Genomic DNA, 12,843 nt, shown 5'->3' on the forward strand with positions numbered 1-12,843 from the left:
ATCGAGTATTTCAGGCTGCACACCGCTAAGTCGAAACTTCGATAAATCATAACTTCCTCATACGAAGTCAGATTTGGGCATTCTATATATATATTCGGAAACCTCGTTTCAACTACTACAACATTAACCAAAGATATTAAGTTTATTTTACACTTAAATTTTGACGCTTATTTTTATTCTTAATTAATCAGACCACATAATTAAGCAATTAAGCACAAAACACATAATACTCAAATAATACATTCTTATTATTTCAAAATGGGTTACAAAGGTTAACCTAGACTATTACATTGCTAAAAACGGCAAGCCCGGAAACACAGGCGTTACAATTAAATTCGAGAATACAATTTTCACAATTACTATCTTCTTAAAATCTCTCTTAGTGAAAGCATTTCCTCACAGTCATCTTCATGAAGGAGGGAATCTTATGACACTTAGATTTTAATGGTGTATTTGTTCCTATCCATGCAAATTTGTCCAAAACCAAAGTTTGCAACAAATCCAAACTCATATGGACCGAACTTTCTCAATCTTGATCTCTTGCCTTATGGTAACACGACTGCCCACCATGTCTTCCAAGTAGTTAAGCAGCTCACCCTTTCCTATCAATGTACTTTTCATTGATCAAGGTCCTTGCCTTTTATTCATTCAAATGAGAACTCATAGGACTCACATGCCTAATTAACTCAATTGGAACCGCACAGAAACAAGATAGTGTCAGCACGATAGGTTGTAAACCTTAACTCATGTGCTAGTGATGATCGATAAGGTTTATTCTTGATTTGTTTTTAAAACCTTTCAAGACCATTGAGACTCCCACTGACTCCTTGACATATAATATTCTTTTGTCAATAACATTTCTTGACAAACAAATATTCAAGAGTTAGTGTAGCTTTTATCAAAACACTTCATGAAATTGGTCCTAGTTGGTCTTTGTCTTGTCCAAGACATCACAACTTTCCACATTTGATGAATGTTATAAACCTTCCTAATACTTGTCACTCAATGTCACAATCTTAACTTTAAGACTTGTTTTGGAACGAAGTATGATTGACCTTTTGATTTAACCATTTCTTCAATCCTTGATTCCTCTTCTCAGACATACAATTGTACTAAGACTCACTTTAAGGTTCATTTGAGATATGGTTCTTAATCATTAAGACCTATCATAAAACATAATGAAAGGTACTATCCCTTCTTCTTAGAATAGAGAAACTTTTATCTTTCTGCCTACTTGATTATTCTTATTCGTTCTGCTATTGATTTAAACTCTTTCAAACAATTCAGAATTATACTTAATCTTATAAGTATAATCATATCCACTAAACCTTTAGTAAATCATGACGAATATCTTTGTCACTCTTGTGGTGGACTTGATCAACACACAACTTTTGTGTACTTGATCTCCTAGTCCTTCACTTGACACTTTGTCAACGAATTAGTCTAATTTCCAAATATGAAACTTCTCATTTATCATGCAATACTTGTTGTATGATTCCAAGTTTCTATCCAATTGAATCTTAGGCGATGAGAAACTTTCCTTATTTGGTAAAATCTTGACCTTTCCACAAATAACATAATTAAGAATCAAATCCATTATTAATAAAAATAGAAACTTACAAACATCAATTTTTCATACACGCCATTGCAAGGATAATATAAAATCAAATTTTATTTTATTGCGGAAAAATTGTCCTTACAATGCAATTCAATTGAAAAACTATGTTAATATATATTTCTTAGCAATTTATTCTAACTCTAAGTAGTAGCTCAAGATTCTAATCTTTAAGTAATGCGATCGAAATCCATTTCTTCACGATTAGATTCCGCTCACTTCTTCCCTTAAGTTTCCTCTCTTTTCTTTGATCCTACAAAACATCGAAATGTAATCTTATCACATCATGTATTAAGAATCTAGAATAGGAACTTAAAAGAGTTAGTTAATGGATTTTACCTAAAGTAGAGCCATACATTTTGACTCTCCCATCTCTTAGATCTCTTAGGTAAATAGGGCAGCTTCGTCTCCAATGCCCCTTGCCATTGCCTATATCCATAGAGGTCTGGAAGGCAGATCCACCAATCAACTTTGCTTTTCCAGTGTGCCAAATCATTGCTGATTCAGCAGCAATAAGCATATAGGTGAGATCAATGAGGGTTACGTCGTGGTTCATCATATAGTACTCTCTTATGAACTCACTATATGAGTCAGGAAGTGACTGAAGAACCCAGTCAACAGCCAGCTCCTCACAGAGAACAGATCCCAACATTCTTAATCTATCAATGTGTGACTTCATCTCTAGGATGTGTGCACACACTGACTTTCCTTCTTCATGTTTACTTGCCAAAAGGGCTTGAGTGAGTTTGAACTTTTCAATCTTTTGAACTTGTGGGTTAGGGAGACTAATAGGAGGAGGTGGAGGAAGTGAAGCATGATCTCGTGTTCCTCGATCGAATCGTGGAATATCATCTTCATGTGAAAAGCTTGTTCCATGGGATTTGGGAAGACAATAGTTGTCATACTTTGACATCTACAAAACAGGAGAAAAATTAAATTCAAGTTAGTTGATTGATTGAGTCCTTAATAAATCAACCAAATGAGATATTAAGGCTAGGACCCAACACAATATTCCACAACTTGGGAGAGGGATGCCGTAACCCAAATTGAAGAACATTTGAAGGTAAGTGAATGACGATTCACAAATTTTCCACCATGAAAAATGAAAAACATATTAAGTTTTCAATGCTTTGAAAACTCCTAGATCCTTTGAGATTCATTGAACTTTTCAATGGCATGTTAAATCTCGATATGCCCCTCGATTTGTGACTGGGATGCCGAGGATCACAAAACAGGGTGTGAATAACCATGCAAACTTACATGGTGCCCCCACATGTTCTAGTCACCTATTCGATGTGCCGGTTAACCACACACGCTCCACCGAACTATGAAAAACATTGAGTCACCCTTTGCTACCTTTGCTTAGACCCATTTAGTGTGTCGGTTAACCACACACGCTCCACTAACGTCTTCACAAGGGTACAAAGTGTAATTTCATGGAATTGCGTCAATTCACTATTGCCTAGAGTAACTAAGATTGGGAATTTGTAAAAAATTTAGTTACTTTTGTACCTCATTATACTTATAATGGAAGGTTTCTGTCCTATCCTACCCGTTCGGCTAACGACCCTCCACTAGTCAAGAGTGCGGTAGGTAAGAGTGGATACCCATTTAATCGCCATTTTATAGGCAATTTCCTTAAACACCCCTTATAGACTAGCTTCGTGAATGAGGCCTACTAACGGTAAGACTGACTTTTACTCATACATATATATAATGTTAGACTTTTAATGTTATATATAATATAGGGTGTATTTTACACTTTTTAAAATACTAGGTGGTCTAATTTAACAATTATACTTTTAATTCAAATAAATTGTGAACCAAAACTTTATGGATTTATTAAACCTCTTTTAATTATACAATTTAATTAATTAATAAAACCATAAGGGTGTGATTTGAACTTTTCAAAATAATACTAGGGTTTTAGAATTTAACATTTCTAAATTAAACTTTTAATCAACTTTTAAATTCCAAAAACTTGAGGGAAAATTTTGAACCATTTCAAAAGATTAGGGTTTTAACTATTTAAATTTCAAAACCAAAACTTTTAAGTTCTAATTTAAACTATAAAACTTATATGGGCACAATTGAAACTTTTTCACAACACAAGGATCAAATAACAAATAATAGAAATTAAACAATTAATTTTGTCATTATCTATATTTGACCTAATCCCATAAGATAATTACCAAATAATTTAAATAATCCATATTTATCATATAAGGAAACTATTATTCAAAAGATTTGAAATTATCTTTTGTTTTATAAAGGATAATCACCCAAATATAATAAAAATCGGAATTTATCATAAAAATACGTTTTTGGTATTAATCCTTCAGCAAAACAGCAAGAAATCCCGAAATTCCCTCTGTCTGACGCTCCGACTTGCCGAGTCACACATTGGAACTCGCCGAGTAGGGCTGACTCGCCGAGTCAGTTCGAACAGAAGGCCAGAATTCGATTTTCAGTTAATAATTCAACATAACATCACATACAATAGAAACCAATCAAGGCTCTGATACCACCGATGGGTTTTAGCCAAAAGAACATCCTATGTGCTCATGCAAACCCTAATGCTTGGATCTAGGTTTCTCTATTATATATGCAATGTATCCAAGACTTACAATCTTAGATCTAACATATTATAAACTGAAATTAGGGTTTAGAGAATTACCTTTGATTGTTATGTAGCAATAACAATCTCAATTCCTCCTTACAACGACTTTAGAAAGCTTAGAGTCACAATTGTCACTCCTCTAATGGCTCACAAACACCAAGAGCAAGAGGATTAAGAACAAGGAGAGAGGAGGCTGCCCAAAAACGTCTAGAAACCCTAGAGGAACTATTATCCATGTTTTTGGGGCTTAAGGGTACTATATATACATGTAGGCTATTAGGGTTTTCAACTAGGAAACCCTAATCTGACTGCTTAAGCCCTAAGCAACCCATGGACCCTTTTCGTATAACCCTAGATGATTTCTAATGGGTTTCTCCATGGAATTCGTCCAACCTATTATTCCAAGGTGATCCATAGCCCAAATGCAATTATCTTATAGTTACAGTTACAGTCCCTTAAGTTTAATTAATCTCTTTTAGCCACAAAATTAATTATCAATTAATTTTTGACTAATATTAATTAACTAATATGATTTCTCCTTTAATATATTATTCTCATAATATATTAATAAATCATAATTAATCATTTCTCTCCATAATTCATCCTATCAAGTTGCTTTGGTGAAGGCAACCCAAAAGGACCATGCACCATCGGGTCAAGTACATACCAAAATAGTTATGGACTTAGACACTAATCCAACAATAACTTGGTTATAAAAATCGTAAAAATACTTTGGCCATCAAAAGATAATACTAATGATTAGATATCCTTTATCCCGCTAGCATTATACAAGTGACGTGCAAATATTTCTAAAATTGGATGGCATAGACTTGCAATTTGGAAACGAGATTTGTATGTTTTTTACTATTCTATTTAAAACATGTGATATCATGACAATTCCATGCATCCAATATGTCATGGTATCAATTTTCAAAAAATCACTTTTGAGGTTCTTATAAAAAAAACCCAGTTTTTATATTTTGGCTTTGTTCAATTTTAAAATTAATAACTAGCATTAAGGTTGTGTTTGAGCCATGTAGAACCCTTTTAATATTGTTTAATAAAACTTCCTTTCATTAAATAATACTTTGGAGTTTGAATAAGTTATAAAAACATGATTTTTACAACAATAAAACAATATTTCAAAAGTTGCCGTAATTAACAATTTTTATAAAACTGGTTTTATGTTTATGGCTAAATTATGTTACATTTAATGTCCGTATTTTACATTTTGAAAATCAAACTCCATGTGATGTTTATTTTATTCAAAAAATAGTTTGAGTTTGTGAAAAACTAAATTATCAACCACACAAAATATTTACTTGAAAAATAAACAACAAAAGCATGCAATTGATATAAACAAGCCTTAAACTATATATACTTTTGTGAGCCAACACAAAAGTGTTAAGTCCTTTGCTAAGGGACAAGGGGACCAAATATTAGAACTTGTTCTTCATGTGAACCCTTTTAATATTTTGGCTTTGTTCAATTTTAAAATTAATAACTAGCATTAAGGTTGTGTTTGAGCCATGTAGAACCCTTTTAATATTGTTTAATAAAACTTCCTTTCATTAAATAATACTTTGGAGTTTGAATAAGTTATAAAAACATGATTTTTACAACAATAATTCAATTTTTCAAAAGTTGCCGTAATTAACAATTTTTATAAAACCGGTTTTATGTTTATGGCTAAATTATGTTACATTTAATGTCCATATTTTACATTTTGAAAATCAAACTCCATGTGATGTTTATTTTATTCAAAAAATAGTTTGAGTTTGTGAAAAACTAAATTATCAACCACACAAAATATTTACTTGAAAAATAAACAACAAAAGCATGCAATTGATATAAGCAAGCCTTAAACTATATATACTTTTGTGAGCCAACACAAAAGTGTTAAGTCCTTTGCTAAGGGACAAGGGGACCAAATATTACAACTTGTTCTTCATGTGATCTTTAAGCTCCCACATGCAATGATAACTAAGTTTGTTGTAATTTTATAAATCCTTTTATAAAAGTTATAAACTTTTATAAAATATTTATAAAAACTTGGGTGAAACATTCCAAAAATGCAACCCAAAATTTTTTGTTTTAATATTACTAAAACCTACAATATCAATGCCATACAATAAAACCATGAATCGTATGTATCAAAACGCCATAGTAAAAGTATCAAGTCATACTAATGTCAATATCATATCAAATTCCTGAACAAACTCCCAGGATAAAACTGTGGTGTGTAACATCCCGAAATTTAGGTACATCTATTTTACCCTTCTTCTTTATAAAATTTTCAAGTTTAGCCCCTAAGTGAAAAATGTTGCAAATGAGTACGCTGGGCGTACTGAAGAGTACGTTGCGCGTACTCATGCGCTTATATTGGACGCGGACTCAATGAGGTACGTTGGGCGTACTAAAGTTACGATGGGCGAGCTGGCCTAGACTCAAAACCCTAATGTGACTTGAGGACAATAAAAGGAATGCTATGGTCTTCACCCCAGCCACCATTTTACAGAGAGTGAGACCCTAAGATTGCAATACCATCGTTCTAAGCTTGATTGTGTGTTATTTTAAGCTTGATATTATCCTTGTGTATTTGAGAAGAAGAAAAGAAGGTCATTAAGGAGGATAGAAGTTGGAGTACAAGTTTAGATCTGAGTTGTACAGAGGTTGGAGCTTCACTTGGAGGTAAAAAGCTCAAAGCTTTCCTTGTCATTCATGATTTGTGCTTTATGGACCAATTTTTAGGTTTTTTGGTCCCAAGGAGGAGAGTTTATGAGCAAATGGTCTCCATAAGCTTAGATCTACCCTATTTACGTGTAATATGTGTTGTAAGTTCATAAAAATCCAATCTTGGACGTTGATACTAAGTCATGCATGAGATTAGGGCTTAATAGGGAAAGAGGATATATGTTTGAAGTGATTGGTGATCTTTACAGCCATGCAAAGGCTTAAAGGTTTCGAATTTATGGGTTAAGAGTCAGTAGGAGGACTAGATCTGGAGTATGAGCATGTATCTTAGCTAATTCAGACTAAAATCATTAAGAAAATGAAACTGAGACGTATGTTGGGCGTAAATCTCAGAACGCACCGCGTAAGGGGTTGAGACCCCAATTCTGGATCGCTGGCGTACGCCCCATGTACAGAGTAGGTACACCCCGCGTACTGCCCCTGTTGACTTTTAGGGTTTGGTCAATATTTGGACTTATGGACCATTAGAGGGGTAAAATGGTCTTTTAGCCTTATGAGAGAACATAGGGAGGGACTAGTCTAGCCTTGAGAGCCGTTATTGATTTGAGATGATTACTTTTTATGTTAGGCGGGGCTAGGTCATTATTACAAGGATCAGGGATACCGAGCACGTGAGTTACTAAATAACATATGAGGTGAGTCTTCTTACTATACTTCACTAAGAGTGGCAATTAGAGTTATGTGACAGAGTATCTTGTATGTTATTTATATGATGTGATACACTACATTATTTTTATGTGATTGGTGGTATGTATGGTTCAGAGTTTACAGAGTTAGGACCGGAAGGTCCACAGAGTTAGGACCAGAGGGTCCACAGAGTTATGGGGCTGGAGGGTCCCACTGAGATACACTGCCAAGAGGGTCATACATAGTTATAGCCTCGAGTGGCTAATATGTAGTGTATGTGGTATTGTGGTGCTTATCAATAATTGATTCACTATCTCCATTCTAAAAAAAATAGATACGGCCCTTCTTGTTATTTCTCTCCAACGAAGGATATACAATCATGAGCACACTAATCACTCATAATTAATTGGCAATCAAGGATAATCATATGGCATCTACTTCAAAACAATCTATGAGTTTTCCATAAGTATGTACGTCTATCTCTTTATTTCCATGAAGAAATCTATTTACTTTACATTGATGCTGAAATCGCAACAAACTCATAATAATGGGCCACAATTATATTATATATAATTCGATTTACATATCATTAGGATAATTTTTGACACCTTGCATTTTAGCCAAAATAATAATAATAATAATAATAATAATAATAATAATAATAATAATAATAATTCTTTTGACATATGTGTATGTATATTAAGAGCATCCATAATGCATAGTTTAATGAGAGAATTGAATCAGATGGTATGCCTAATTGTTATTCAATGTATTAAACCCTATCATTATAGGATATTACGTTGTCAATCAATGGATATGAAGTTCAATGACCAATGAACTCTTTAATAGGAAAAATGAAACCCCTTAACTATCATATATATATATATATATATATATATATATATATATATATATATTAATTAAACTCTATTGACTTTATTAAACTCTAACGTAGAGTGGCATAGTAAATAAAAAGATGATGTATTAGTGCATTAAATTCTAATAAGTTTAATGCATTGTAGATGTCCTAAGTCAATTATTTTTAAATACATGCACCAACTACTATCATATATATACAATCAAAGATTAAAATTTTACATAAAACTGTTATATTCAATGCAATTGTTTTTTGAATTGCATCAAACACAAATTTAAGATACACTACAAGAAAAAAGGGTATTAGCAGCGAAAAAAATTGCAGTTATTGCTAACCAAACTCGTCGTTAATAGCTTTATCGGCGACACGTCGCTGCTATTGAGTCGCCGTTAATGCCTCATCGCTATTTCTCAAAAAGTCGCCGCTAATGCTACGTGTCGCCGCTAATGCCACGTGTCGCCGCTAATGCTCCAGTCGTCGCTATTGCCGTTTTTTATCATTCTTTTTAAGCAGCCAATCTCGGCTGTCTGAAAAACGATACAAAATAACGTTAAATGCAGAAAAACCGATACGTTAAATGCAGAAAAACGATTACATAACATCCAAGTTTTATAATACCATACATACATCAAAATAAATAACAAAATTCTTATAAATTTATGTTATACTACAATCTCTAATAAAAGATAAAACTAATACGACGTGTCATCATCCTCGCCACCGTTGTTCCATCCTAAACACTCCACAGTTGACTCCGGATTGTTGGACATTGATCGAAGATTCTCCAACTACATAGTAAATAACAATATATAAACTTGTAAGTTAACCTATTAACTTAAACCAAACTTAAAATTATCAAATGATAAGAAAACTAACAATTACCAATTTATCTATATATCAACAAACTATCAAATTAACAAACTAACTAACATTAACCTTCTATGTTAAACTAACTATCAAACTAACAAACCAACAAACTAATAATTACCAATTTATCTACAAATACAGATTACATAGGAAGTATTATAGTAATTTACTTTAAATAACATTTTCAATAATAGCGTCCTACTTGTTTTTTGTTTCTTTTTTCCATTATGACATTGTAGTTTACATATTGTATACAAATACACTCCAAATTGCATACAAATACACACATACATACATTATACACATATATACATACATTATACACATATATACATACATTTTATACACATAAAACAACCATCAACACACTCCAAATTGCACATAAATACACACATACATACATTATACACATATATACATACTTTTTATACACATAAAACAACCATGAACACAATCCAAACTGCATACAAATACATATATACATACATTATACACATATACATGTTTTTTTATACACGCACATATATAAAATACACACAATTTTCACACACATATATACAAAATACACACACAAATGAACACATATAAAACATATTACAAAACAAATGCACTTTTGGTTTCCAAATTTTTTCCCTCTTTCAACTGGTGGTGGTAGGCTTCGGTGCTGCAACAGTGGTGGTGGTAGTTGATGTCGGTGACAGCAACAACCGATGGTAATGGTGGTGATCGGAGAGGAAAAGAGCTTTTTGAAAACAAAAATGCAATTAATCATAAATTCTTATGGAAATCGACATTAAAATAGAAAGAAAGGAAGAGATGAGAAAGGAAACACGAACTCGAGAGAAGGAAATCAACAGCAGCAACAGTGTCGGTGGCCGGAGAGGGGAAGTTTTCGGTGGTCGGCGGTATCTCTTCTAGTAGATGTTGTTAAATGAGGGAGAATTGTTGGAGGAAGAGAGAATCGTCAGATCAAATGATCGAGAAAATGGAACAAAATTAGAGCCGATTGAAGCAGAAAGAGGAAGCAAGTGGGTGTAATCTGCGTCGACCTTTTACCGGCGACATCCTATCTTTACGAGCGACATCCAATCTTTAGCGGCGACATACGTAGAGGGAAAAGAAGGCGCATTTTTTTCGACCTTTAGCGATGACAATTTAGGTCTTTAGCGGCAACATATTGTCGCCGTTATTGGTTTTGTGCGTTCCACGAGTTTCTCAGCCATTGGATTAGAAAAATGATCAAATGGTTGGCGTTCACCAGAACGTGAAAGCGCGGATTCGGATAGATAGACATTACCGGCGACACCAATAGCGGCGACAAGACCTTTAGCACCGGCATTTCAATTTGTCGCCAATAAAGGTAATGTCGCCACTAATATTAGTGTGGCCCGTAATGGGTGTATTTCTTGTAGTGATATATATATATATATATATATATATATATATATATATATATATATATATATATATATATATATATATATATATATATATAAAATTAGCAAAATAAAAAGAACAAAAGGAAACGAGTCAAATGTTGATTATAATAGAGATTCCAAATGGCCGGCACAAGAAGATTTATAATCTCAACTTTTTATTAATTGCAGCAACCGCACACACGATTATTTCTTTCATATTTATACTAATTAACTATTAATATTAATTAAACAACACAACGATTCAGACTCCATGTACTAACTAACAGCTTTAGCTTATACTTTAACACTTCACTTTAAGCTAAACACGCTCCATTCCAAGTTTACCCTTAAACGGATTGAAAGTTTCCACTTGTAACGCCTTATTGTCATATAAAAAAAATTAGAACACTAAAAAGAACAAAAGGAAATTAGACAAAACGAACTTAATAATGAAGCACGACAATATTATATTCAATAGTAGATGACGACTCATTACGAAAAGTGGCAATACCACGTGCTAGTCGGAAAACGCCAGTACCACCAACAACAGACATTTCCCGAAACTGATTCCTGATAGGGTTTGTACCAAAAACCTGTAGAGTGCTACCATTGAACTTCCCTTGTGTAAACACAAAGTTCATGTTCATAAGAAACCCCGGTTGTTCCAAAGACGCTGAACCAGAAAACCCTTGGCCCTTTCCAATCATCATGGACCCTGGGTCCCGCTCAACAGTCATAGGTTGGTCAAACATGAAGGTTAGACCAAACCCGGTGATGCTGGTCGAGGTGATGTTTGACTGGAATACTGGGTACGCAGTTTGACCTGGCCCAGACAGGGCGTCGTGAAAATAAAAATGTAGGTTTGTGACCTTTTGTTTTTTGAGTGGGAGCTCTTCCTTGAACCATGTTTGCACTGCTTTTGGCCCTTGAGAAACGCTTTGAACCAATGGGAATACTATGAGAATTGTGCATAGCATCAACATCACGTGCTCTTGCTTCATTTTGTATCAGAAATCTCAACCCTAAACACCAAAGATTCAAAAATTGAAGGACTTGATTCTTTTTTTCTAAACAAGAAGTTTGGGATTGAAGAAGGAGATTTGGAGTTAAAAGTGGGGTCTTTGAAACTTGTTTAACCCTGGTCTCCGTGAAGGAAACTTGTTTTTTTATAGAAGCAAGTGGATGGTAGAATTTATACTGTTGCATCACCATTGTTGAATTCTATTAGTTTCTTTTTAAAAGAGGCGTTATAGTTTGAATATTTACAGTTTTTGTTTGAGGAAATGTGGAGAGTAGTAGTAGTATATTTTAGAATGTGTTACGTGGGAGAAAAGAATCTATCTAGATGTAAAGGAGGATATTTTAACTTTTAAGTATTCTTTTTTACTTCCTTCTATAGTTCTATTCAATCTTTAAATTATAGCGGAGTATGGGTGGTTTCTGTTGGTTAGAGGCCAAAACCAAATCATAGCCAAAACATTTGGTTAATACATGTTATTAATTAACCAGCGATTAGTTTCGTTTTCAGTTAGTGGTTTAATCGGTAGCTCAAAGCAACAGAAAATGTTATCATTAAAAATTAAAATCTAAAACAGAAAAAATGCTCAGCAAAATGTCGTCTGTTGTTCGGCTGCTCCTTAGATTTGATCTTTGGCGGCTTGTTTGACTTTTGACTTCTATCTTTTGTTAGCATAAAAACTAAAAAAAGAAAGAAGCCCTCGTTTTGCTTACGTATTTGGACTACGACAAATATAATTTTTGAAAGAGATTGTGAACTCACTAGAGGAGGTTTTAACAAAAACGTCGCTGCTGAAAATGTATCTACCGGTATTTTAAATTTTGTTTACAATTAAAATAAAAAACCGCCTACAGCCACCTTCCCAATTATAATGCCGGAATTTCTTGTAGCCGCCGTGCGTCAAGTTTTTTTTGTTTCAAATGTCGTATGTTTCTTTTACTCCAGGTTAGTTTTGTTACTTTTGTATATATATACCAAGCTTTCTATATATTCTTTTTTACTTCATAGGTTTATAGGCTTTGTTATCTTCATGCGAATTTACGCTTT

At 33.5% G+C, this 12,843-nt stretch overlaps 1 pseudogene; it reads right to left on the reverse strand.

The window, feature by feature from the left end:
- Positions 1 to 10,897: 10,897 nt before the first annotated feature.
- Positions 10,898 to 12,241, reverse strand: LOC145069581 (dirigent protein 22 pseudogene; annotated as a pseudogene).
- Positions 12,242 to 12,843: the final 602 nt, after the last annotated feature.

This window comes from Lactuca serriola, chromosome 8 (genome assembly GCF_051521515.1).
Source record: "Lactuca serriola cultivar US96UC23 chromosome 8, Lser_US96UC23_V15, whole genome shotgun sequence".
In the NCBI taxonomy this organism is placed as follows: domain Eukaryota; kingdom Viridiplantae; phylum Streptophyta; class Magnoliopsida; order Asterales; family Asteraceae; genus Lactuca; species Lactuca serriola.